Raw genomic sequence first — 12,999 nt, 5'->3', positions numbered from 1 at the left:
TGCTGAAGAATGTCTCATTTACCCAGGCAGGGCTGCATATCTGAGCAGCAACAGCCACTACCTCCATTAATAATGAATACACCTCCAGCCACAGCAGATGGGCAGAGCAGCAGCTCCAGGCTTTGGCCCCTCGCTCGCCTGGGAGCCCTTGCCTCAGATCGCACCAGCCTGGCGCTGCACGGGGCAGAAGTACAGCTCCCAAAAATAGTGAAACAAGCCCAGGAGGGAGAAGGAACCCGTGCCTTCCTGTTTTGCTGACAGATGGCTGGCTCCACAGCGTGGTAAGCGATACCAGGAAGCTCCTGCCCTCTGCTTGCGACATACCATCTTCCGAGGAGCCAGCGACCAGTGACCACAAGCACCAGGGAGAAGTGTGTGGAGAGTTAGTGGGGTAGAAACAAAACTCAGGTTCTCAATCAGAAGGGGACCCTGCAGGTCCCAAGGCTCGAGGGCTGGCTACAGACAGCTGGTAGCCCCTTGGATAACAGATGTGCTGCTGGAGCAGGTAGTCCCATCACAACTTGGTCCCCACCTTGAAGTACGGCATGGGCAGCTGAGGTAGCCTCAGGTGGGGAGGGGGCAAACAGCCTACACACTCTTTGTTCATCCATGGAATGTTAGCTCACATCTTCACCTGCTGCAGCTGGCTCCAGATCCTATCAAGCAGAGAAGCTCTTCTTTGCTGCCTGTACCTTGTAACTCAGATGCTTGCACTGTCAAGCCTGCTTCCTGGAATTAAACAAGCATTTTCTTGAAGGATGGAAGGAGAGGAGGATGTAGTTCAAGTTCCTGGGAAAGGGTTCAGCTTTATCCTAACCTTTTTTAGCCCAATTTCCATGATTATTCTTTTCCCAAAACAAGATCTTCAACCTGCTCTCCAAAAATTTGCAGTGGGAAAGTAACAGCTATTATTGTGTTTAATAATTTCATAAATCTTATGATCTACTCTCTTGCTTCTGTACGTCAACAGTACATCTCGGATCCAATATATTGCTGCCCCCCACCTTCCAACTTACAAATCCTGTCTTTCCTCACCAGGCCCATTCTAGAATTGCAAAAAGAGAGTGTGTAGGCTGCAGGGCTGCAGATGGATAGGATGTTGAACAGATTATAGTCTATGCAATTTGCAAAAAACATTGGGTATTCTTACAGAGCATTCTGGCTGTTGCACCTGTACCGTAACACTGCTTAATGTCCAATAATGCTCTGGCTTTATTCTGCACCTAAACTTTAATTCCAGACAAGCGATTTGTTTAACGTCTATATATAGTCCTCAGAAATTACTACAGCTATGCAAAATGCAAAAAAACACCTTCCACTTAACAATTTGAGTCAGTTTCTATGGGACTGAAGAGCTTTCAATAGGACCATTTTTATTAAAGTAGTCAGTGGGAAAAGCAGCTTCTCTTGCAGGAGGGAAAACCCTATAATTATAGCCTGCTCAGTTACTGGAAGCATGGTGAATTTATGGCAGGTGGTTAGGTACAAGTGCCTTACTTCTCCTGCAAGTATGACTGAATACAAAGGAAGCAAAAAGAAATGGGAATGCATTTTACTACTGCTTTCTAGGGTCACCTAGCTACTATTAATCAGTTAATTACTTCACATTTTTCCAGAGTATAGTGAACCCTAACCAACCAAAAAAGCCACTTCAAGAATATACACACAAGAAAGGGGTCACACTCTGGAAGGGCACTTTATTCCAACTGCACCTGCCTTCTTGCTGTTCCTGGGGCTTCAGGAGGACTGGGAGTGCCAAGGGGAGGAGGTGCAAAGAAGAAAGTTTCTCCTAGTTTTGTATTCCTGAATTTATCTGCCTTTGTCTGGACAAGCCTTACACTCAGTATTTCTGCAACTTAAGCCACACACTTGTCAGCTGTACTTCCTGCCTCTCGCTGTCATCAAGCAGAACTCTGTTGGAAAACACTTCCCAATGGAGAAGTCCCATTTCCTGATTTCTTAAATGAAGAGCTAAACTACAGGGCTGATTTTTTTTGCTTGTTTGGTTTGTTTGCTTGGGTTTTTAATGAAAATAAACTGGAGTACAGTTTGTTGTGGGGTTTTGTTTTTTTGGTTTTTTTTTTTAATGGAATAGTCTTAGCTTGCTTTCTTTGAGGTTGGATGACTGCCTGTCCCGAAACACACCCTCAGATCTCACATCAGGGTTTAGGCTTGAATTAGGTGATTTTAAGACACTCGGCAAAGCTGATCCATTTCACAGGCATGGAACATTGAGAGGAAATAGAGCTAGTGGAAAAGTGATGATGGAAAGATATTTTTTTCTTCCCAATAATTACTTAGAATAATTATGCACGGCTCCTAAATGTAGATTAAGATCCACAAACATTACACAAATTGATAAAAGCAGAAAAAAAAAAACCTTTAGAAAATCCTCAAGAATGTTTAAATCCCTCCCAGAGGAAGGGTAAGTACTAATGAAATCCCAGCTAACTTCAACTTAGGCCCTGTATCAGCAAAGAATATATGACAGGACATCTGGCACCCCATCTCAGTTCTGCAATTGGCCATGTGTAGGTTTTGGCCCTTTGTCTGTTAAAAGTCCCACCAGACTTGGGCATAACATATCTGAGCATAACAGATCTTGGGCTAAATGTTATGTGCTAAGAGTAGAATTTACCCTTTTGCCTTTGGTACGGTAAACCTATGAATAGGAAACTATGCCCTGATTTTTCTCCCTTTCCTCTACTCTAGAATCAGCAGAAGCAAGAATTGTCACACTCTAGAAAATAAGAGATCTTATGTACAAATATGAGAATTTGCACTGAAGCATCTATTTGTAATCAATAAACCTTTATAATGATTTATCTAAAAGAACAAAGTTTTGGCAATGTTTCTGACATAAAACCCTAAAATTATAGTCTGTTTTGGTTCGGCACGAAAGAGATGTTTTTTAATTTTTCACTGTTTAAGTTTTCCCCATGAATCAAATTTGTCACTAGCATATACTAGTGTGTATGGCTTCATTGTCTTCAATGCAGTCACATTTCTTTACATTTTCAGCTAATTTAAGAGCCCGAAGTTAGAAATCAAAAGCTGGGTGGGCACCCGACTGAAACAATCTTGCTTTCAAATGCTGATCCTGTCTCACTCTCATTTACAGCAGGAAAGGGATTAGCACCTAGGTGATAATAGATAATTCTTCTATTTAGGAATACAAATAGCTTCAAAGTTTGGCCCCTTATTGCAAGACCTACAAAATAGATAAAATTCCTGTCAAAATGGATAAAAATATTTCTTCAAGGCTATTCAGATAAAGAACTCTAACCTGCATGCTTTCTTCTTCAGACTATGAATACCACATTCAGAGATGAAGCTACTACAATCCTTTGGAAAAAGAATCAAAATATTGCAACTTTAAATTACTTGATAATCAACACACAACCCTTCTGAAACATTCTGTTGATTTTGTTTTAAATAAGAAAGCATCTAAGTGGCCATGATTTTGGATTAAAGTTAGTCAGCATTTGTCCTGAAGAAAATTTATGTGTCATGAATTTCCCTCCTTGCAACTTTCTCTACAATATAACTTATGCTATGTCTTAATAATTTATCAAAATGCACTCCATGAATCACTGGAAGTACTGTTCCATTTATACCTAATGTAAATTACAACCAGAAGCAGGTTTAGGACCTTTTAGAATTACAGGTGTAAACAGGAAGAAGTCGTTGTAAGATCAAGATTTTTTAATCTTTCAGAATACAGCAAATTAATTACTAGCAAATCTTGGTTTATTTTTTTGTCTCCCAGCAAATTCAAAAGTAAACCTCCTTGTCAAGAAAATGAATGCTTAGCATTTATACAAGACTTCATCAATTGATATAAAGCATGTGTAAGCATGTCAGTCCTTCTACAATCCTGTTCTCTTAGGATATTGAATGATCCCAAGACTGGGCCATTGATGTGATTCAATGGAATGACCCAACCCAATGCCAAAGACTAGCTATCCTTTTTCTCTTCTGTGTTTCCCAAGCTACCTATGTACTGACTTCTCTGGGACGAGATGTGCCCCACACTCAGCACAATGGAACCTCACGGTAAGGAAAAGAAATCACAAGTGCTGATATTTGTGGAGCCACTTTGGTCTTACACCAGCGCACCAAAACTCAGAGCTGTCCTTCCATCTACAGAGAGCTCTACCTCTGGTGCTGCAAGGACTCCACAAATGTACAGCACATCCAGCTGCACGGTTCCTGACAATTCTTAGGTGTAGCCATGCTGAGCAGACAGAAAGGTGCCCGAAGGAACACTTCTGTCTTGAGTGTGGCCCGCAGAGGCAGGTACACTTCCCTGAAACCTCAAAGCAGAAATAAGCACTCAGAAAGTCTTGAGGGGAGGGGAAATAAACTTTCTACAAGGGACCTGGTGCTCTGCAGGTGCTTTTGCAAATATAAAAAGTGAGGGGAACATGCATTCCTCAGTGGTGACAACTCTTGGTTAAGTGTGAAAAACAAGCAAAGAGGCAAACCCAAGAGTTACTTCCACAGCCACCTTGAGGAAAGGCCCAGCTGTGCAACCCCCACTTCTGTAAGCAGTCCCATGGCAGGAAAGGGACTGCTCACATTGGTCACTGGAGCAGCTGGCTCTGATGGAGTGCTGGTGTGTGAGCACGTCTTGTGTCTGTGGTCTCTGACAGATCTCATTGGCTACTCACCACACAGGCTTCACCTTTAGCAAACTAAAACTCCAAACCAACAACCAAAACCATAAAACCCCAATCCACTTTAAAACCTAAATTTAAGCTCCTAAAATGGGTCCTAGATGTAACCTCCCAAGACACATAAAGATAAGTGTAATAAATAAATTAATAAAAGAAAAGGAGGTTGCAGCCCAAAAAACACAAAAAACTCATATAGCCCTTTAAATACCTGACAGGAGAATTTGCACATTAAAAACAGGTTAGGCGTGGTATCATCATATATGTCTCATCAATCTTTTGGGGTTTAAGCTGGGAGCTGCATCTGCTTGCAGAAAGATAGTACAGCTGCATTTCTAATTGCACCAGAGGGTCTCAACCTGCTGGAACCAAGGCTCTTGTATCCATGAAAGTCATGGAATATACGGCAACAACCAAGAGAAGAGGTGAATAAAGACACTTTTGTAAAAGGATTTAACTTTTAGCTTCATTTTAAACCAAAGGGCTAATATATATATATATATATATATATATATATATATATATATATATAAACAGGCTTATAACTTCATGTACAAATGTGCTAAATATGGTTAAACATGCAACAGGAAGACTGTTAAACATGGAAAGAAGGTAATCTGTATTGTATAACCAATCTTCAAATACTTGAAGAAAACTGCTAAAATTCTACAAACTCATTTTAATTAAAAGCATTCAATATCTCAGCTAGCAGCTGATAATTAGCTTTATTATTGTAATTTAATATGCTACACTTCACAATCTCTGTGAATGACTCTACTTTAGAACCACTTTAATTCTATTTTTAATTTCCGCCTCATCACACAGCTCAGTGTAAATAATAACTACCAAGGTGAGGGGTGGTCCTTTCTGAAAACCAAGAGTCGTAATGAGCACTTCAACGTCCTTCCATTTTTATTCAAAAAACCAAAACAAATACCTCCAGGTCTTTTAAAGGACTACATTAAAACAAAGATTAAAACTAAGTGGATCAATTTCTTTCCCTCTGCACTAATTCTGTATTCAGCATTTTCTACATAGTCAAGGGAGATGTTTAGTTTATTCAGTCATTTCTCTATTCCTGCCTAGTGTAAATGCTGGTTAACTACACGAATTGACAATACAATTATGAGCATACAGTGAAATTTCAATGGAGAGCTCCTGTCTGCAAAATGAAGGAAGCACTGTAATTCAACACACAAGATTAAGAAAAGAACTCTGCTAACAGTGCAGATGTGAAACATTTAAATGTCTGGCACATGTAAAATTAATTTCCGTGTAAGGGAACAATTGTGAGGGTGTAAAAAAAGTTGTCTCGAAGATCCTACATAATTCTCAGTTCTTTGGGAATTCTTTTTTCAAATCACTGACAAATGATAAAAAGTGCATCTTGTATCATATATGTGTGTTCCATATGTGCTTCCCCTAGCATTTTCTCTGCTTGAGCTATATTCATGTAACAATTCATTGCTAAAGGAGATAATAAAAAATCCATTTTTTTATTGACTTTATGTGCAAATTACTGGACTTGATATCATTGCAAATATGAAAAAATGTTCTTCCTTCAAGTTTTTGAATTGCAACCAGAGTAATTATAAATTGTTTCCACAATATGAGAAAAATATTAAGGTAATTTTCCTAATTAAGGGCAAGTTTTATTAACTCATTAAACCCTGTCACCTTTATTCACTAAAAATCAAGCAGAAAAGTGGAATAAATTCACCAGGACAAAGAAAACGCACACACTTACATTTTATAAATAAACCGACTATAAAAGGTGAGGGGTGTAAATTAAGGCACTCAATCTAAGAACACAGCATATTCTCAAGTGGCCAAATAGAGCTCTTAGATATTCTTCCAGAGCTCTCACTCAAGGGGAGGCAAACAGCAGACGAAGAGCTGTGCTTTTTGTATATATCTATTTATCTGATTTAAAAAGTATAGGATGTCCTCACCACAGTGTATCTAAATATGCAATAGAGAGAACATAAAAGCACCTCTTCATGCCGAGAATTGTTATTGCCAAGTATACCCTACATTATATCAGTAGTCAATTTGTCCGAATTATAGAAGGTTTCAGTAACTACTTCATGATCACAGAGTTGCTTCCTAATTTCCCTTCAAACTGTTCAGGATGTTACAGATTATTAAAGGACATTACCAGCCTGAATAAGCATATTAGAGATTGGTGTGTTGTTTTTGGTTTTTTTTACCCTTAAATAACTCCTAAAAAGAACTCCTAAAATTAAAGCAAATTAGCAAATTCCTCCATACTATATATTTTAGTTAACTGACTCTGCTTTGGCAAACATTTTGGGTCCAATCCACTATGGTCAATTACAGCTTTATACTGCAATTGCTCTGCTATTCTCAGTGAGTTGAAACAAACAGAAAAATGAAACAATTCAGCGGGGAATCTGATCTCTCTTACAGAGCAAGTTTCTCTTTCACTGGGAAAGCTAGAGCAAGTGGAATCAGAAGAAGAAATGTAAATATTTCACATGAAATAAGCAAAATAAGCAAGAGAAGTGGACAGTTCCCATGGCCTAAAAAATATGATGATTTCAGTGTGAATACTCATCCAAACTTGCAGTCTGAATGGCCTTTGGAAGCATTTATACAGGAAGCATGAGTGTGCCATGAAACTCCCAAACCTGCATGGTTCTATCCCCAAGAATTTCCAATGGTACAAACAAAGCTGAGAACATGCATGTATCTTTTCAGAGCTAGGACCTACTTTTGCAGCCACCACAATGTTGGTGGTAAACTGCTTAGTGCAAAAACCCCTTGCTCTCTTCTTACTCACCACCTTAAAGCATGGACGAAGCTGTTCTGAAGGAGAAGGGTAGGCAGAAGTTGTCGTGGTTTTAATAAAGATGATTGCAACATACCGTAATTCTTTTTAAATTTAGGGAGCAAACAAAACTTTTGTTGAGTTGTAGTCAGGTTTATGTATAGATTGATAAAGGGACAAAAAGCCACAGTTGACCTTGGAAGAAGGGAGTTTTCCAGCTGAAGTCAGTCCACTTTGCTGGATAGCTACTGGAGAGAGAAAACTCCTGCAGCTACTTTGGATGAGTGGAAGGTATTTAAAGTAGCCTCCTGTTTAAAAAAATGCTATAAAGCTGACAAGACTGAGGCAGTCAGCCTTGCCTCATATGGCATTCACACTCATCTCTAAACACTTTTGCCACTCCAGTGTCGGGTGGGGGGAGCAAAATTAATCTTTGGATTACAGAAATAATACCTGTGAAGAATAGGTCTTTCCTCTTTTGACTCTTTCATTGAGTTGCAAGCATTTAAAAAAGCTTTCCAAAGAATTATAGTCCCAGAAAACACCAATGAGAGTCCTTATCTTCCACTTCTCAACTGGCATAATGTATTCCCAGTGTTCTTTCTTTCTGAGTAATTTTATACATGTTAGAAAAGTGGTGTTTGTCACTTGGGAGGGGAATTCCAGGGGAGCCAGCAGTGCACCCTGCTCTACTCTCATAAGGATGACAACATTTTCCAAAGATTCCATTATTGCTACACTAAATTCTACTCTTTTACTATGATTTTTGGTCTAATTCTATTACTTTTAATAATAGTAGAAAGCAATGACTGATCAAAATGTAATGAAATACATATGTGAATCTTGACCAAAAAACAAAAATTACTATGGATCCAGCTTTTCTTGCACATAAAACAGGAAAAAAAAGTCCCACAAGCCTTCAATGGAAGTTTTTCCTGACATAGAGCCACACAATTAGGCTGCAATCCATGACTTTTGATATCCTCTGGACTTTTTAAGAGAACATTTCCAAAAATGATCTGCCAGAACAGCATACAATTCATTATGCCCTTGCTTTTTGTTGCTGAAATACAGACTGGACCCATTTCCTTGTTTTCTGCAAAATTTTGGTGTTAATATAAGAAGTACCTTAGCTCAAATAAAATATGTCTGGAAATGTTTTTGGCTTCATTTTGGAGTTATCCAATTTTAATGATGAGAAAGAAGTTTTGCATTGCTGTAAAACTCCATGGATTGGTTATCCAGTTACATTTCTGCATTGCTATGCAGTGGAAGCGGCAAGCAGACCAGGTTTTTGGTATTAAGGTCCACAAGGGAAAGGAAAACTGCTACAGTAATGCTGAGATGGATACTATTGCATTTTTAAATAGTACGCTGAATGCAACACAAATGACAAAGGTGTTGTTCATGTTTATAAAAGGGAGCAAGCGACCAGATCATTCCTGGAGGGAGTACTAGCAGCTGGGAGCTGGGGTGGAAAGTCTGAGGTATATGACAAGCTTATCTCTCTAATGCAACTCAGGAGTTTGAGACCTACTAAAAACATGCCAAAGCACTTTTCTCACTTTTAATTAAGTAGCCACCCTGAGAAATACTCAGCTGGGATAAAGGATACACATAGGATCAGTGTCTAATCTTCTCCAGTTACTGGGAGCATAAAGGGCAAAGAGTCCTCTGCCCTTGTCTTCCCATCTTTACATTGGCCCAGAGACAATAGTGATTACTCTTCAAATACTAGAGTCCATCACTCCTTCCTGACTCAATCAGGACAGTCAGTACAATTTCATATTATGCTTCTGTGTTTCTGTCATTTCCCCTTGAAGCCATATCCAGTAGGTAGAGGACTCTTGCAAGGATCAGTGCACTAGGTTTGAAGTCCAGAATTCTGGGAATGTCCAGCACTGGACTTACATTGACTTTAGCCTGGTCAGTCTTCTCACTCAGTGGGTAAACCTGATTTCTCCTTGGCTTTTATCTTAAATTTACTATATAATTAGGGATATAATTTCTATTTATATTTTTCATAAACTTGCAGTATATAATGTTCTGAGTTTCACCTACTTTACTCCAGAAAAAAAAAAAAAAAAAACTGAAATAAAAAACCCCAAAGAAAAATATGGAAAAGAGCACCTGGGTAGTCACCAATACTAAAATTTGTGAGAAAATCTTTAAGGTTGGAAGCACGTCTGGGATAATAGAAACATGAACTACATAAAGTGCAGAGCTCTGCAGTATTTCGGACACTTCCCCCCCGCAGTTCTGCTACAGACAGCTATCAGAAGGACATGAACTGTTTTAAGAGTCTTTGGTCTTGCACATGGCACTTGGTTTGTCATCTCTTCAAGCTTCAGTTTCAAAGGCTTTGACAAAGAAGTAAGGTATACAGCCATGTAACTAAAACTTGGTAGAGTTTTGCTAAGGATTGAGGAGGTGGGCACATAATGCACTCTAAGCAGTATATCTGGTGGTTTTTATTCAGTTTTTTGACCAACATGAGTTAAAATCAAAGCAGACCATGCCAATGTTAGAAAGAAGTCTATGCAAGGGAGCAATTAAACCTTTTAGAAAAGAGACGTAGTTTCAACTACTGTATCAGCTGTTATATTAACCCATGAACAGGGAATTTTCATTTTCCCTCAGTAACGAAGAGAACAAAGAATAAATAAAGTTACTGAAGTGCAAAAATTTTGTTTGAAAAATTCAGAAGCTAAAGGCATTGCATCCTTCATTTTTCTATTTCACTAAGGTCTCAAACACCTTAAACTAAGCAATTCACTAGCAAGGTGAGAGAGCAGTGCCACAAGCCACTCAGGATATGCCCCTGCTTAGCTGATTCAGATAAAGTATTTCCAAGTATTTGAAAGGAATTTTAGTACTTCTAAATGCAACACATCAATATGCTTTTTCTTTACATTTCAATGATAACAGCAAGTCATACTCCATGGTACTGCAGAGTGCGTGAGTTACAACTGATGTGAGCAGTCAACTGAAACTAACAAAGCGTGTCTTTTAAAGGATTTGGACCTTACAATGACACAGCTTCGAATTTTAAAACTAAACTATTAAAGTCTAGAAAATGGGTTATTAATGTGAATGCACAAAATATACCCAGGATTATATTCCTGGTTTATTTAATTTGGGTAAGGTTTGGACATCTGGACAGTAAATGCATATCGATGTAAGCTTGGTAGCATCCAGATATCGGAAAGAAAAATACGTAGTCAAGAAGCTCTAAGTCCTAAATTCTAATCTCTACACAAAGTCTTCGAAAATACCTCTTGCACTAAGTGAAAGGAAAAAAAAGAAAAGAAAAAGATAGAAAGAAAAAGTAAAAAGAAATAACATTATATTCTTCTATAACAATTTCAATACTTTAAGCCAGTGGCCATACAGGTCTAAAAATTCTTGCATCCCACAAAACATCGCTTTTTTGAGATAATTTGCAATCATACACTACAAAATTTTCTGACACAGTATTATTAACTTTTAACAATTTTGGAAGCAGAATGCTTTGTACAATGTCTGGCAGTGTTACCATACCTTCTAAACCAAGGTAGAAAAGCAATCCAAGAAGTAATCAGGTTTCTTGAAGCACAAAATTAAAAGTTTCCTTAGAACCGACTGCTGCAGTGGGAACTCATTTCTTCACACACACAGTTTCTAACTAAGTGCATCTTCTTTAGCAACGACAGGAGAGCGAAACCGTCCCTTCACAGAGAGGGTAACTTTGCGGAGCAGGGTGAAAAAAACCCTCCAGCTGTGACAGGCTCTATGGCAAGGAGGAAAACTTCTGGTGCCACCGCTGTTCGGAAGTCAGCAACTTCTCTAATGCCGTTCCCCTCAAGCGCACTGGGGCTGATAATTTTACAATTTCCTAATAGTTTTTACGACCTCCGTATCTGCCTCCCCTCTGCAAACTACAGGCGCAAGCACTCGGAACGCGGGCTTAGACTGAACCTAAGTGCTGTAGCTGACTCGAGAACGCAGACCAATCCGCATTTGAATCAATGAATACCCCATCTCGGCCAGCTCCTCATGGCTACTCATCTCTGAAATTTTAAGGAAGCACTCTAAAACGCCTGGATTACACCCGAGCTGTATGTTCGGCTCAATGTTTTCAAATTAAAAAAAAAAAAAACAAAACAAAACAACCAAAAAAAAAAAAAAAAAGCGTGTGGGACGGGGAGAAGGGAGAGAAAGAGATGGGATGGGATTGGATGGGATGGGATGACCGGGCTCCGCAGTCTCCCACTTAACAAGCCCGGCAACTTCTCGGCGGCAGCACAGGCTCCGCGCGGCCCCTCCTCGCCCGCGCCCCGCAGCCGCCCGGGGCTGACGCCCCGCTCGCCCCGGGGGCTGGAGCCGGTGCCCGCCCGGGACCCCCCGCCCCGCGGTACCTGCTATGCCGGGGCCGGGGCGGGCGGCAGCTGTGGCGGCGGCTGGCGCCGCTCCATGTGCCGGCGCTGCCCCGCGGGCGGCGGCTCCGCGCCCGGTCCCTCCCCCGCCGCTCCCGCTCGCCTCCCGCCCTCCGCCCCGCGCGGCCGCCGCCCGCTCCGCACCCGCGGCGCCTCCGCCCCGCCGGGGCTCGGGACGGCGGCGGGGGAGCGGCGGCCCTCGGGACGGAGGGACATTCACCTGCTTACCTGTTCCCGGGGCGCCCCGCCGGCTGCGCGCAGCTGGAAGCGCGGGAGAGGGGCCGAGCTCCGCGCCGCCCCACGGAGGCTCCCGGGGCCGGACTCATGCGGTGCTGGGACTCGGGTGTCCCCGCACGGCAGGCAGCTACCAGGCACAGCGATAGGGCCCAGAGTCACAGACTGTCAGCTGCAGGCATCCACCTTCCGAGCAAAGGGATCAGATCATCCTTCTTTACTTCAACCTAGTCTTTCCCATCCCGTGCAAAACGCGTCCCGCGCTTTTTGTGCACTTGAATTTAACCGCCGCAGCAGAACTTAAATAACTTACTTAAAATCGGTGGCAGAGACAGTAACTGAAACCCAGACCTAACTCTTCAGTCCGGAGGGCATGTCAAACCTGATGGAAATTACTCATGCTTAAGAATTAAGCACATTTACACTCTGTGGATGATGAGGATCTAATTTTTTGCTGTGCTTCAGTTCCTCATCCTCAAGATGTGGATAAAAAATACTTCCTTTCTCACATCCTACCTTTATCTTTGCTCTCATATGACAAAAGTTTAGGCATAGCTTTATGCATGTGTATAATCTCATGGATTAAAAAAAAAAAAAAAAAAAAAAGCTAAGCAAGTAGGCATTGGAAAGATCAGGAGCTTAGAATGCAACTTTTGAAACAGAAACTGTTTACTACTTCCTAAAAGTTTGTCCTATAGAACAAAATTAGGTCTCTGAGGGTAAGTTGGACTTTTTTTAAGAACAGAAATAGTAAGACTGTACCAGGAGATTTATTTCAGGCACTCCTTCCCTCAGAGAAGCTCTGCAGATGTGACTGCTTTGTGCTTCACAAACTGGGATAGTTTCTGGGTATGTGTGAGATGAGACCTGGGGCTTCTCAATT

The 12,999-nt window shown here is 40.8% G+C and overlaps 1 protein-coding gene across 3 annotated transcripts in view; it reads right to left on the bottom strand.

Moving 5' to 3' along the window:
- The window catches only part of IKZF1 (IKAROS family zinc finger 1), a 68,996-nt gene extending 56,805 nt beyond the window's left edge, over positions 1 to 12,191 (bottom strand). Inside the window, exon 1 of one of the 3 annotated variants that reach the window (XM_054629668.2) lies at positions 12,111 to 12,191. The gene's annotated coding sequence lies outside the window, so the exon portion shown is untranslated. Of the gene's footprint in view, positions 1 to 11,007; positions 11,521 to 11,864; positions 11,952 to 12,110 lie in introns of those variants that run through there. The other 2 variants (XM_054629661.2, XM_054629654.2) reach the window with 2 other exon arrangements.
- Positions 12,192 to 12,999: the final 808 nt, after the last annotated feature.

This window comes from Agelaius phoeniceus, chromosome 1 (assembly GCF_051311805.1).
Source record: "Agelaius phoeniceus isolate bAgePho1 chromosome 1, bAgePho1.hap1, whole genome shotgun sequence".
In the NCBI taxonomy this organism is placed as follows: domain Eukaryota; kingdom Metazoa; phylum Chordata; class Aves; order Passeriformes; family Icteridae; genus Agelaius; species Agelaius phoeniceus.
Note: the sequence above shows the minus strand (reverse complement) of the source record. Positions and strands in the feature narration are given on the sequence as shown.